The sequence below is a fragment of the Triticum dicoccoides genome, chromosome 3B (assembly GCF_002162155.2).
Source record: "Triticum dicoccoides isolate Atlit2015 ecotype Zavitan chromosome 3B, WEW_v2.0, whole genome shotgun sequence".
Classification (NCBI taxonomy): Eukaryota; Viridiplantae; Streptophyta; class Magnoliopsida; order Poales; family Poaceae; genus Triticum; species Triticum dicoccoides.
Genome location: NC_041385.1, coordinates 428,269,548 through 428,285,302, shown reverse-complemented (window position 1 = coordinate 428,285,302; position 15,755 = coordinate 428,269,548).

The window sequence follows — 15,755 nt, the reverse complement described above, 5'->3', positions numbered from 1 at the left end:
GAAGTTGGAGACCGCTAGCTGTTTGGACCAGATTTGATTAAGGAGTCTGAACAGAAGGTGAAGTTGATTCGCGATAGGCTCAAGGTAGCCCAGTCCAGGCAGAAGAGCTATGCAGATTCTAAATGCAAGGAGGCACTTTATGAAGTCGGAGATAGAGCTTATCTTCATGTATCTCCACTTCGAGGAGTTAAGCGCTTTGGAGTTAAGGGAAAGTTAGCGCCACGTTTTGTGGGACCATACAAAGTTTTGGAACGCATGGGAGAAGTTGCTTACAAATTGGAATTGCCCGAAGGATTGTCAGGAGTTCATGATGTGTTCCACGTTTCCCAGTTGAAGAAGTGCCACGCAGAGATGGCTGATATACTGCTGAGAGATACAGTGCCGCTGGAAGCGATTCAGTTGGATAGTGATTTGACCTATGAGGAGAAACCAGTCAAGATTCTTGAGTATGCCAGCCGAGTCGCCCGCAGCAAGGTTATCAAGTTCTGTAAAGTTCAGTGGAGCCACCACACCGAGGCTGAAGCCACCTGGGAGCGAGAGGAAGATCTGTTGGAGGACCACCCTCACCTATTTTCTAACAAAGCCGAATCTCGAGGGTGAGATTCATCTTAAGGGGGGTAGGTTTGTAACATCCCAAATTTTCAATTCGGAATGTTATACAATAGATCATCATTGCATATCATTATTTTATTACTTTTGGCCTGATCCAGAAATTCTACGCACCTCAAGGACCCTCGGAGAGAGTTGGGATTTTCATTATTTTCATATTTGAGTTTTCTCAAATTTTGAAAATAGGATCATTTGATTTTATTTATTTTATCTTCAATTATTTCAATTATAAAAATATGAGAGAGGGAATAAAATGACTTTCCCAAAATAAAGAAATATTGAGGATTTCATAAAAAAATAAGATTTTATTTCGGAGTTTTTGGCTATTTTATTTGAATTTAGGAAAATTGCACGTTTTTCAAAATTGCATTTTAGGGCCAAGAAAATGTTCATCTCGTTCCAAATATTTTATTTAGACGGTGAAAATTTGTTTTGGCATTTTTAAATTTTTATTTATTTTTTTAGGATTTATTTTCTGTTTGGTGGAATTGTTTTTAAAAAAAATCCGCGCGCCTAACTGGGCCGAAGGCCCAGCCGAGCCGGCCCGCGCCGCCGCCGCCTCCCGCATCCGGATCAGGACCGGAGTCCCGATCGCCGCCGCCGCCAAGTCCGAGCCGGCCCCGCCGCCGCCTTGCCCCCTTCCCAAGCCATCGCCTTCCCCCCTTTAAATACCGACCGAGGGCCCCCCTAGAGCCCAAAGCCGGAGCCACCGCCGCCGCAAACCACCGCCGCCGCAAGTCGTCGCCCCGCCGCCTTGTGCCGCCGACGCCTGTCGCCGCCACCCCACGCCGCCCCGCAGCCCCACTGGACCCCGCCGGACTTCGCCGAAGCCCGAGCCGAGGTAGCCGCCCGGCTGCTCCGGTTTTCTAAAGAAAACCGATCCGGTTTTCTTTTAGAAAGCCCTAGGTTTTATTTTTCTAGATCGGTTTATTTATTTAGCAAGCGTTCGCCTGTTCTTTCGTTTTAATGAACGAATTCACCGTTTAGTCTCAGTTAACGAACGTTCATTCGTTAATCTGTTCGTCAGTTTTTCTTTTTCTCAGATTTTCCGCAATTATTTCTGATCGTGATTTCTGATCTGATTTTTGTTCTAGTATAACTTTTCGCTCGTTTAGCGGAATCAGGCGATTCAAGCGCCTAGAGTTTCGTCTCGAAATCCTCTTTCCGTTTAACCAACTCAAACAAGTTTTTGCTTCTGTAAAATTTGGCCTAGATCCAGATTAGTAAATGAAGCTTGTTTCTTTCGCCGTTTGAGTTTCGCTGCTTCGTTCGATTTGATTCTTTTTGCAAACTGGAGTTCTTAAGTTGAACTTTCTGGTTAGTTCTCTTATTTGAGTTTTACCTCTGCATTAGATGAGTGCTTATTGTATGCTTGTTTGTTTGCGATAGAGTACCCGGAGTGCGCCGCTTGCTACTACGAATCTCTAGGTTTCACAGATCATCAGCAAGGCAAGTAACACTTTGATCATACCTTTTTACTACCCAGTTTTATTGCATTAGATCAATCCTCAAACAATTGCATGGTTAGGATCTGATTTTAACTTGTGGGTTCTGGGAAGTAGATGAGGTAGTACCTATTTCCTGTTTTATTATCAAACCCTTGGGAGTTACTTCTACGTTTGCTTATTATGCCATGCTATGCTAGTAGACGTGGATTGGGTGAGTGTATCCATGACAGATGTGAGATTGTTATTTAATGGTTTATTTAAGGTGGCAACTTTAATACACATCTGGGTGGATTGAGGCACCTGGGATTCCAGTGATTGCCTGTTATTTTATGGACCGCCACCCAGGCTCAAAGGGGTCATTAGATTATTCATGCTAGAAACTTCCGTATGCAGCCACAAGCTACTATGGGCTCTAGCATAGTTGATTAAGTTGTGCAAACTCTTACAGTGGTAGACTATCAGATGTAGGGGAAAGTAGGTGTAACTGTCTACCCGATCGTAAGGTGCTAGCGCTTATGAAAGACTATGTCTCGTTCATCCGTTTCTCAAACACCTTGTAGTGCGAGAATCTCAACGGAGGAGATGGAGTCTTGTGGGGAAAAGTGCGCAAACCTCTGCAGAGTGTATAAACTAATCATGGTTAGCCGTGTCCCTGGTTATGGACATCTTGAGTATCTAGTACTTGGATTATCATGTGAATCTCATCATGTTACTTTAATTAATTTTGTTGGGTTTTAATGATGATGTTTAATTGGGATTGAGAGGATGTCTATCTTCTCAATGTTTAACAACCACCATGATAGTTAAATAAAATTTATTCCTTCGCAGTAGGGAAAAATTGGCTTTATGCAAAACTGTAACCATAGAGCTTTCCACCAGCCATATATGCATGTAGAATAGCTTTATTCTTTCATTACTCTCTATGTGTTACATTACCAGCATATTCCATGTGCTGACCCGTTTTCGGGCTGCAACGTTCATGTTGCAGACTTTTCAGACGACGAGTAAGGTGCCTTTAGGTCTTGGTTCTATACTCAGTGATGCCGTTGGAGTTGATGGACTCACTTATCTTCCAAGACTTCCGCTGTTATCGCTATTAGATGGCCTTAAGCCATATTTATTATAATAAGTTCTCTTTTGAGACATTTGATGTAATAAGTGTGTGATTGCTACTCTGTTATAAATCCTTCGAGTACTGTGCGTGTCAGCATTACTGGTCCAGGGATGACACTGATGCACAGAGACTTGACTGTCTGAGGTCTGGTCCCTACACGCCCCTTGAGAGGTGAACCTTCGCGGCACAGTTCGTCAAGCACCCTGATGCTCCCGTAGCATCATAATTGCCAGGTGACTTTTTGGTTTGTTCAATTGAGGGCGCCCCACAAGCTGCATCATCCTCGGGCTGGCTAGGGCATGTCTCTGCAGCCGCTTCACCTTTTGGTCGTGTATTGGATCTGGTTATGCTTCATTTGAGTTATGCTACTTGCTTAACCTTGTGTTTGGTGACTGGCCACCATTGAGATCATCACCCCATCACGACTCTGCTCTGGGTTGTCCCATCACTAGGGGCTGGACACGGCGTCTGTGCTCGGGTCCATCCCAGCAACGCTGAGAAACCCAAGCGATCGAGCTTTGGCTCACGGGCCTGCTCCCATGCACGTCACCTCACAAGGGTCCTTGGTGTCTCGTCCTCTCATGGGACCATCGCGAGCAAGTGGGAAAGGGCACGACCTGGTTTTCATATTTTTGAGTTGGTGTTTCGCCACTTCAGGTGCCGCTCGCCCAGCGGTTTTTTCCTTGGTCATTCCATGGGGGAACTTGACACGGCTTTTGTGCTCGGGTCCGTCCCTGCAGCGTTGCTAAATCCAAGTGACCGAGCTTTGCCTGGCGGGCCGGACCCACGCACGTCACCTATTTTAGGTCCTTGGGTCCTTAGTTTCTGAGTTCATGCAATGGCCTTGGAACAGCCCCCGGGTGTGCATCGCCCCCTTGCCACAGGTTACATGAGCATACAACTACGTCGAGAGCTAGGCGCAAACTGTGTGAGGATTGAGGAAGGAGCTCCTGAGCCTTGCGCCCGTGCCACAGGTTCTATCGCGTCTGTCATGCATATGAATGTAATAGGGATGTACACGCCCCAGAGACTCTGGAATAGAGCTCCCGGCCATGCCCAAGTGGAAGCCCCATGCCCTGCGCTGGCGGAACACTCGAACTACGACCATGCCCATGTCCAAGTTGAAGCCCCATGCCCCGCGCTGGCGGAAGGACCAAACTATGATCATGCCCATGCCCAAGTGGAAGCCCCTTGCTCCGCCCTGGTGGATAATCAATTGAGAGCGCCCCATGGGCCACATCAACCTCAGGAAAATTTGTGTCTGGCTTGACACCCGCTTGACTCTTTCAGTGGTACACGCTCGCAGCTTCCCCTGTGACTCACACGAGCGAGGGCTGGACACGGTGCATGTTCTTGGGACAGTCCCAGCAGTGTCGAAAAACCCAAGGGACCGAGCTCTGGCTCGCGGGCCTGCTCCCACGCTCGTCACCCCACCAAGTCCCTTGGTGTCTGGTCTCCTCGCGTAATGCCCACATGCAAGTCAGCGAGCACGCGTCGCCTCCTGTACATTGTAACATGTCAACATGCAGCGACTTCAGGAGCTAGACGCTCAGATATCACAGGAATATCACCTCGCATCTCCCCAGGAGGCTCAGTCTCGGGCGGCGCGCTTCACGCGGCCATGCCTCGGGCGATGGTCCGATCAGCGCTACCATTCACAAAAGCTAGGTACAACTTACCCACGTGTTTCATCCGCTGCCGTTGGAATCTCTTCTGCACAAGAGTTTGGCGAAGCATGTCGCCTCTTTTTCGCGGGGGTCGCTTGCGTTTTTAAAGGGGCCCCCAGAGCATCGCACCTAGGGGGCTCTCACTGGCTCTCGGTGCCCCTCACCTCCTGACCTTGTCTCGGGCATCGCGACCTAACATACTAGTGGCGGCTGAAGCCCACACGAGGGCCGGGTCCTGAAACGTAGAGCATTTTCGACAAGCAAGAAAAAGAGGGGCAAGCTTCACGAGGAATCATGGGGAGGAGATACGCAGTTTTAACCACAAAAGTGTTGGTTAGGATGCTGAGGGCATTGATTTTTCAGGCACCCCTCACGGGGCTTACATTGATCTATCGCAGATAGAAGATGGATGGAGAAGAAGCCTTCGAGGAGACGCGCCAAGCACCGCGTGAATCTCTTGCTAGCCATGTCCACCTCGTGTTGTGCCCCGAAAAGCTAAGTTACCGCCTCACGCGGCTCAGTGGTCCTTGGTAGCGTTCCTTCCTCTCGTGACCCCGACTGGGGCGGAAGCCTCTTCTCTCGTGTGAGCTATTGCGCATCAAGGGGCACCTCCTGAGCACCGTGCCTCATGAGCTCTTACCGGACCTCATGCCCCTCACCTCATGGCCTTGTCCTAGGCATCACAACTTGACATACCAGCGACGGCTGAGGTGTGCTCAAGGCCGGGTCCCAGCAATGCAGAGCATTAGGGCAAGCGTGAGGAAGGGGGCAAGCCTAACGAGGAACATTGGGGTCGAACACAATTCCAAACCACAAAATCATAAATTTAAGGTGGGAGCGTGCTACCTCTTGAGCACTGCGTTGGTTTTCCCTTGAAGAGCAAAAGGGTGATGCAGCAAAGTAGCGTAAGTATTTCCCTCAGTTTTTGAGAACCAGGGTATTAATCCAGTAGGAGGCTCCTCACAAGTCCCTTGTACCTACACAAACAAACAAGAACCTCGCAACCAACGTGATAAAGGGGTTGTCAATCCCTTCACGGTAACTTGCAAAAGTGAGATCTGATAGAGATAATAAGATAAGATAAATATTTTTGTTATTTTTATGATATAGATTGGAAAGTAAAGATTGCAAATAAAAGTAGATTGGAAATTTATATGATAAAAGATAGACCCGGGGCCATAGGTTTCAATAGTGGATTCTCTCAAGATAGCATAAGTATTACGGCGGGTGAACAAATTACTGTCGAGCAATTGATAGAAAAGTGCATAGTTATGATAATATCTAGGCATGATCATGTATATAGGCATCACGTTCGCAACAAGTAGATCGAAACGATTCTGCATCTACTACTATTACTCCACACAATGACCGACTCCTGCCTGCATCTAGAGTATTAAGTTCATAAGAACAGAGTAACGCATTAAGAAAGATGACATGATGTAGAGGGAACTCAAGCAATATGATATAAACCCCATCTTTTTATCCTTGATGGCAACAATACAATACGTGACTTGCTGCCCCTGCTGTCACTGGGAAAGGACACTGCAAGATTGAACCCAAAGCTAAGCACTTCTCCCATTGCAAGAAAGATCAGTCTAGTAGGCCAAACCAAACTGATAATTCGAAGAGACTTGCAAAGATAACCAATCATACATAAAAGAATTCAGAGGAGATTCAAATATTTCTCATAGATAAACTTGATCATAAACCCACAATTCATCGAATCTCGACAAATACACCACAAAAAGAGTTACATCAAATAGATCTCCAAGAAGATCAAGGAGAACTTTGTATTTATATACAAAGAGAGAGAAGAAGCCATCTAGCTAATAACTATGGACCCGAAGGTCTATGGTAAACTACTCACAACTCATCGGAGAGGCCTTGGAGATGATGTAGAGGCCCTCCATGGTCGATTCCCCCTCCGGCGGAGCGCCGACATAGGCTCCAAGATGGGATCTCGCAGATACAGAAGGTTGCAGTGGTGCAAATAGTTATTCGTGGTGCTCCTGGATGTTCTCGGGGTACCTGAATATATATAGGAGGAAGAAGTAGGCCGGTTGAGCCACGAGGGTCCCATGAGGGTGGGCGGCGTGCCCACCCCCCTAGGGCGCACCGGGCACCCTCGTGGCCGCCTCGTTTGCTGCTTGACGTCCACTCCAAGTCTCCTGGATTGTGTTTGTTCCAAAAAGATCTCTCTCAAAGGTATCATTCCATTTGGACTCCGTTTGATATTCCTTTTCTTCGAAACACTGAAATAGGCAAAAAAATAACAATTCGGGTTGGGCCTCCGATTAGTAGGTTAGTCCCAAAAATGATATAAAAGTGTAAAGTAAAGCCCATAAACATCCAAAACGGTTAATATAATAGCATGGAACAATCAAAAATTATAGATACGTTGGAGACGTATCAAGCATCCCCAAGCTTAATTCCTACTCGTCCTCGAGTAGGTAAATGATAAAAACAGAATTTCTGATGTGGAATGCTACCTAGCATAATTCTTAATGTAATTTTCTTTATTGTGGCATGAATGTTCAGATCCAAATGATTCAAAATAAAAGTTCATATTGACATAAAAACAATAATACTTCAAGCATACTAAGCAAAGTAATCATGTCTTCTCAAAATATCATGGCTAAAGAAAGCTATCACTACAAAATCATATAGTCTGGCTATGCTCTATCTTTATCACACAAAGTATTTAATCATGCACAACCCCGATGACAAGCCAAGCAATTGGTTCATACTTTAGTATTCTCAAACTTTTTCAACTTTCACACAATACATGAGCGTGAGCCATGGACATAGCACTATATGTGGAATAGAATGGTGGTTGTGGAGAAGACAAAAAAGGAGAAGATAGTCTCACATCAACTAGGTGTATAAACGGGCTATGGAGATGCCCATTAATAGATATCAATGTGAGTGAGTAGGGATTGCCATGCAACAGATGCACTCGAGCTATAAGTGTATGAAAGCTCAACAAAAGAAACCAAGTGGGTGTGCATCCAACTTGCTTGCTCACGAATACCAAGGCCATTTTGAGGAAGCCCATCATTGGAATATACAAGCCAAGTTCTATAATGAAAAATTCCCACTAGTATATGAAAGTGACAATATAGGAGACTCTCTATCATGAAGATCATGATGCTACTTTGAAGCACAAGTGTGGTAAAAAGATAGTAACATTGTCCCTTCTCTCTTTTTCTCTCATTTTTTGGTGGGCTTCTTTGGCCTCTTTTTTTTATTTGGGCTTCTTTGGCCTCTTTTTTTGTAAAGTTTGAAGTCTCATCCGACTTGTGGGGGAATCATAGTCTCCATCATCCTTTCCTCACTTGGGACAATGCTCTAATAGTGAAGATCATCACACTTTTATTTACTTACAACTCAATACTTAGAACAAAGTATGACTCTATGTGGATGCCTCCGCCGGTGTACCGGGATATGCAATGAATCAAGAGTGACATGTATGAAAGAATTATGAAGGTGGTCTTGCCACAAATACAATGTCAACTACATGATAATGCAAAAAGCAATATGACAATGATGGAGCGTGTCATAAACGGAACAGTGGAAAGTTGCATGGCAATATATCTCGGAATGGCTATGGAAATGCCATAATAGGTAGGTATGGTGGATGTTTTGAGGAAGGTATATGGTGGGTGTATGGTACCGGCGAAAGTTGCGCGGCACAAGAGAGGATAGCAATGGTAGAAGGGTGAGAGTGCGTATAATCCATGGACTCAACATTAGTCATCTATATCTACATCTATACCTACTAATAAAGCAAGGTGGGTTTCTCTGATTTGTTTCATCCATTCACCATCAAAAAGATTTTTTTCTAATCGAGGTGGTACTAAAGTTTTGTCCGTTCGTCTATTACAAAAGAAAAACGCCAGATTACGTACATGGACCGCTCGAAGTGTGGCATAGGAAAGCCAGCCCAGTTATTTTCGTGTCCATGTAGGCGGGAAAACCCTATTTGTCGCCGCGAGCGTGAGATAGTCACCAATTCGCACAGGGGAGCCAAGCTGGGCTGGCCCTTTTTTTTGTTTTGTGTGATGTTTCTATTTTTATTTTTCGTTTCTTTCTCCTCCTCTTTGGTATTTTTTCCTTTTAATTTTTTTCCCTTTTTTGTAAATTCAAATTTTTCAAAAAAAATCATAATATGATAAAAAATTGACTTTTTAAAAAAATGTTCAGAATTATAAAATTTATTCCATTTCCATTTTGAAAAATGTTCGGAACATTAAATATTTGTTCCCATTCCAAAATAGTCGTAACTTCGCACAGGGCGTCCGAGCTGGGCTGAACCGTTTTGTTTTTTTGTTCTATGTTATGTTTCTATTATTTTTTTCCATTTCTGTCTATTTTTCTTTCCTTTTCTTTAGTATTTTTTTCAAATTTATTTTTCTTTCTCCCTTTTTCGTAAATTCAAAATTTTCATAAAAGTTCATAATATCAAAAATTCTATTTTCCAAAAATGTTCGGGATTTTAAAATATATACCGTATTGACAAATGTTCATAAGATTAAATCTTTGTTCTCATTAAAAAAATTGGTTTAGATTTTTAAAACGATGTTCCTTTTTTTCTTTGTGTTTTCCAAAGTTGTTCGAGTTTTTTTTAAATGAATTTTAAAAATGTTCCAAATACGAAAAATACTCTTGTTTTAGTGAAATGTTCGCAAATTCAGAATAATGTCAAGAAACACATTTTCGAAAATTCTTCTGAATTTTCAAAATATGTTTCATTTCTCAAAAAAATAACAAATTCAAAACATGTTCATGTTATTATAAAGGTTTATGTTTTGAAATAAAATTGTGAATTTTGAGTGTTTCATATTTTGTTGTGTATTTATGAAAATGTAAAAATTCCAAAAAAAATTGGGATTTTCAAAATTATTCATGTTTTCAGGAATGTTCAACAATTTATATTTTTTGAACAGTTCAAAAAATTGTTTCCAATCTGACCTTAGAGTATGATCTTAAAGGATTGAGCTGGACATTGTTTGGTAGGACTCGTTTCTTTGAGTGGCTAGCAACACGTAGTCGGGTCTTTGAGAGCATGGTTTTGATCCCTCAACTCATCATTTTTTTTGATTTTTTTGTGCCTTACTAACACAGGTCGTCTTGGTGCCTACCAGTGTGCGTCCCATATGCTATTTTATGCAACTAGCGTCATATAGTAGCCCCACGCAGTTGGCCCAAGAAACAAATTGCTCCGTCGCATAGGTTGTATTATGCCTCAGCCGCGCTCCCCTACCGAGTCGTTCGAGGGAGCTATTTTTTCTTGGGCCAATAAAAGAGAATATAGTGGTTTGGCTCGAATAAAAAAAATGTGGGCACACGAGCGCTAAAATAATCACAGAGAATAAACCTAATAGAGAAGGGACATTGGTGTCTGGTTATGCGCTAAATATGCTAATGAAATGGGATTTGTGCGCTACAATTAGTAATCCATTCGGTTATGCCAACATAAGAAAAAATGGTCAAAGAAGCTATGTCCAGAAGGTCAGCGCATAGCTACCAAATGAGGAGGCAGACACAACCCCTAGACAGAGGCGGACCCCAAGAAAAAAAAGGCACAAGTTGGATGGTTGCCGCCACGCCGACTAACGCCACCACTATCAAGATCTCGTGGAACAAACATGACCCACGAGAAGACCACAACTCCTCTCTGTATTACACCGCTATGGAGATCAATTTTAGTGGACACATCAATTATCTCTCCCATTGCTTCTCCAAAGAAACATTTCTTCTGTTGCAACACACGGGCATATGTGCTAGTAAAGAACTCATATACTTATTGCAAAAATCTACAAGACATTGAAAATAAAGTACTACGTGCATGCTCCTAGGGGGATAGATAGGTAGGAAAAGACCATCGCTCGTTCCCGACCGCCACTCATAAGGAAGACAATCAATAAATAAATCGTGCTCCAACTTCATCACAAAGCGGTTCACCATACGTGCATGCTACGGGAATCACTAACTTCAACACAAGTATTCCTCAAAATCACAATTACTCAACTAGCATGACTCTAATATTACCATCCTCATATCTCAAAACAATTATCAAGCATCAAATTGATCATAGCATCCAATTCACTTTCTATGATAGTTTTTATTATACCCAACTTGGATGCTCATCATTCTAGGACCAATTTTATAACCATAGCAAATGTCATGCTGTTCTAAAAGACTCTAAAAATAATATAAGTGAAGCATGAGAGATCAATAATTTCTACAAAATTAAGTCACCGCCGTGCTCTAAAAAATATAAGTGAAGTACTAGAGCAAAACTATCTAGCTCAAAAGATATAAGTGAAGCACAAAGAGTATTCTAATAAATTCCAAATCATGTGTGTCTCTTCCCAAAAGGTGTGTACATCAAGGATGATTGTAGTAAACTAAAAAGCAAAGACTCGTATCATACAAGACTCTCCAAGCAAAACACATATCATGTGGCGAATAAAAATATAGCTCCAAGTAAAGTTACCGATAGACGAAGACGAAAGAGGGGATGCCTTCTGGGGCATCCCCAAGCTTAGGCTTTTGGTTGTCCTTGAATATGTTGGGGTGCCATGGGCATCCCCAAGCTTAGGCTCTTGTCACTCCTTGTTCCATAGTCCACCAAATCTTTACCCAAAACTTGAAAACTTCACAACACAAAACTCAACAGGAAATCTCATAAGCTCTGTTAGTGCAAGAAAGAAAAACCACCACATAAGGTACTGTAATGAACTCATTCTTTATTTATATTGGTGTTAAACCTACTGTATTCCAACTTCTCTATGGTTCATACCCCCCGATACTATCCATTGATGCATCAAAATAAGCAAACAACACACGAAAAACAGAATCTGTCAAAAACAGAACAGTCTGTAGCAATCTGTAACTTTCTAATAATTCTGGAACTCTAAAAATCCTACCAAAATAGGAAGTCATGAGAAATTTGTATATTGATCTACTGAAAAAAACGCAAAAGCACATTTCTGTGATTTATTAAAATTATTCTCGTGCGTGCAAAAGTTTCTATTTTTCAGCAGAATCAAATTAACTATCACCGTAGGTTATCCTATAGGTTCTACTTGGCACAAACACTAATTAAAACATAAAACCACATCTAAACAGAAGCTAAATGAATTATTTATTACTAAACAGAAGCGAAAGCAAGAAACAAAAATAAAATTGGGTTGCCTCCCAACAAGCGCTATCGTTTAACGCCCCTAGCTAGGCATAAAAGCGAGAATAGATCTACGTATTGCCATAATAATAAGATAGATCACGAAAACTCATTTCATATTCCCTACTTTCAGCAACAAGTTTTCTTTGAGGCAAGCAAAATAATCAAAAGGGCTAAATTTAATGGGACAGAAGTCCCCAAGATCAATCTCGGGAGGTATGAGTTCCTCCTTTGGCCCTTCATATTGCATAACCAATTCATCATTATAAGCATTCTTTTGGCAGAACTTCATGAGCCTATACTCAAGAGAATATCCTAACTCATTATTTCGAAGAACAAAATCATTATTAAGTTCAGAAAATCTATCAACTAGAACATTGGTAGGAACCTTTTTTCTAAGGTTTTCATTAAAAGCAACATAGTCTAAAGATTGAAAACGCATTATGTCCTCTTGATCAAAGAGGATTGCCTCTATGGGAGGACGGCTAGTGTCCACCCTATAGTGCGCAAAAATTTCTTTGGCTTCTTTTATTATAAATCTGAACTCATGTGCCAAAAAGATAGTAGCTGCACGCTTAACAGAAGAATGCTCAGTATTAGAAAATTCTAGGAAAATCCTTTGTATGCAAGGATGCATGTGCATAAACTGTCTTTCAAGTTCAACTATAAGCATGGCAACAACATCCACAAGACTACTAGTCTTATGAAGAAAAGAACTACCCATAGAAGGTAAAGCACCGGCACAAGTAAAGAAATCTTGAATAACCCCTTTTCCAATAATATTACCACTACCGATTCGAAACTTTTTAGTATGTAAATAGTGGGTTCTTCAGCAGGAGCATCAAAATTTTCCATGTTATTACTATTGTCCATATCAACGATAATCTCCCCAGTTTCAGACATAACAGCAGAAAATGCGAGGAGTAAGCGAAAGAGAGAGGCAAGCAGAAAAGAGAGGGCAAATAAAACGGCAAGGGTAAAGTGGGGGAGAGGAAAACGAGAGGCAAATGGCAAATAATGTAATGCGAGGGAGATGAGTTTGTGATGGGTACTTGGTATGTCTTGACTTGAGCGAATACCTCCCCGGCAACGGCGCCAGAAATCCTTCTTGCTACCTCTTGAGCACTGCATTGGTTTTCCCTTGAAGAAGAAAGGATGATGCAGCAAAGTAGTGTAAGTATTTCCATCAGTTTTTGAGAACCAAGGTATCAATCTAGTAGGAGGCTCCTCACAAGTCCCTCGTACCTACACAAACAAACAAGAACCTCACAACCAACGTGATAAAGGGGTTGTCAATCCCTTCACGGTAACTTGCAAAAGTGAGATCTGATAGAGATAATAAGATAAGGTAAATATTTTTGGTATTTTTATGATATAGATTGGAAAGTAAAGGTTGCAAATAAAAGTAGAGTGGAAACTTATATGATAAAAGATAGAACCGGGGGAGTGGCTTCTCTAAAGATAGCATAAGTATTACGGTGGGTGAACAAATTACTATGAGCAATTGATAGAAAAGTGCATAGTTATGAGAATATCTAGGCATGATCATGTATATAGGCATCACGTCCGCAACAAGTAGATCGAAGCAATTCTGCATCTACTACTATTACTCCACACATCGACCGGCTCCTGCGTGCATCTAGAGTATTAAGTTCATAAGAATGGAGTAACGCATTAAGAACGATGACATGATGTAGAGGGATAAACTCAAGCAATATGATATAAACCCCATCTTTTTATCCTCGATGGCAACAATACAATACGTGCCTTGCTGCCCCTGCTGTCACTGGGAAAGGACACCGCAAGATTGAACCCAAAGCTAAAAACTTCTACCATTGCAAGAAATATCAATCTAGTAAGCCAAACCAAACTGATAATTTGAAGAGACTTGCAAAGATAACCAATCATACATAAAAAAATTCAGAGGAGATTCAAATATTTCTCATAGATAAACTTGATCATAAACCCACAATTCATCGGATCTCGACAAACACACCGCAAAAAGAGTTACATCGAATAGATCTCCAAGAAGATCAAGGAGAACTTTGTATTGAGATTCAAAGAGAGAGAAGAAGCCATCTAGCTAATAACTATGGACCCGAAGGTCTATGGTAAACTACTCACAACTCATCGGAGAGGCCTTGGAGATGATGTAGAGGCCCTCCATGGTCGATTCCCCCTTCGGTGGAGCGCCGGTGAAGGTTCCAAGATGGGATCTCGTGGATACAGAAGGTTGCGGTGGTGGAAATAGTTTTTTATGGTGCTCCTGGATGTTCTCGGGGTACGTGGATATATATAGGAGGAAGAAGTAGGTCAGTTGAGCCACGAGGGGCCCTTGAGGGTGGGGGTCGTGCCCACCCCCTAGGGCGTGCCGGGCACCCTCGTGGCCGCCTCGTTTGCTGCTTGACGTCCACTCCAAGTCTCCTGGATTACGTTTGTTCCAAAAAGATCGCTCCCGAAGGTTTCATTCTGTTTGGACTCCGTTTGATATTCCTTTTCTTCGAAACACTAAAATAGGCAAAAAACAACATTCGGGCTGGGCCTCCGGTTAGTAGGTTAGTCCCAAAAATGATATATATGTGTAAAGTAAAGCTTATAAACATCCAAAACGGGTAATATAATAGCATGGAACAATCAAAAATAATTGATACGTTGGAGACGTATCAGAGTGCCATAGTTCCTTACATGCCCCCGCAGGGCCCATGTCGTTACGATGCAGGAGATAGAAGAAAACAAAAGAAAGCTCAGGACAGGGCCCGCCACCCTTAGGATGCCGGCTCGGGTGACGGTCGCACCCTAGTCAGAGTCCTTGTCCTCGGTCTTGACGCCGTGGGAGCCGCCGCTGCTCCAGCTTCCGTCGGAGAGGGACGCATCGCCTTCATCATCGTCGCGGTTGTCGCTCTCGTCGCTCTCCATGCAACACTTCAGGCGGCAGGCGGTGACCCCGAAGATCTTCATCAAATGTGTGGCGGCCCTGTCATACTTGAAGTGGAGGACATGCCTCTCCTTCAAGCCGGGAGCGAGGGCAAACGACTTCCACCCCGCCTCAAGAACATGATGCCGGTGGGAGTGAAGTCTGTCGCCACCCAAGAGGGGCTGTTGCAGCAGTCATCCGGCTGCAGCCATAGGCCCAGAGGCGCGCGCTCTGCCATCTCCTCCGTGAAGGTGTCCAGGAGCCGGAGCCAGGTGTTGGGATCATGGTGCATGCCCATGATGAACTCGCGGGCCGCGTCGGCGGAGTGGCTCCGCCCACCCCGGCTACAGCCGTGTCGCCCCACACGCCCGCACCAGCGGGCGGAGTTTCTTCCACGACTGCCAGAGCCCGCGTAGGGCATCAACAGAGGGCGCCCGCATCCCTGGGGAAGTGCCTCGGGTACAGCAGCGGATGTGCGAGGGCGGCCCCGCCCCCTCGTCGGCTTCGGTGGCTCCAACTCCTCTAATGTTGCCTTTCCCTTCTTTGCGGCGCAAAACCTCCTCGCAGGGGCCATCGGTAAGGCAATGGCAGTTGGCGATGGAGAGGCGAGAAGGAGGAAGATGAGCTGAGGGGTCCTGCCCCTCGCCCTTATATAGCATTCAACGAAGGGCCGTTCTGCACCCCCTCATCTTCTGAAGAGACATGCAAGACAGAGGAAGAGCAATGATGGCCCCGTGAAGCGCCTTCTAGGCTTTATATCAACCCGAGCAGTTACCGAGGCGTCGTGGGGGAGCGGGGGCGTCCCACGCCCCGTCGT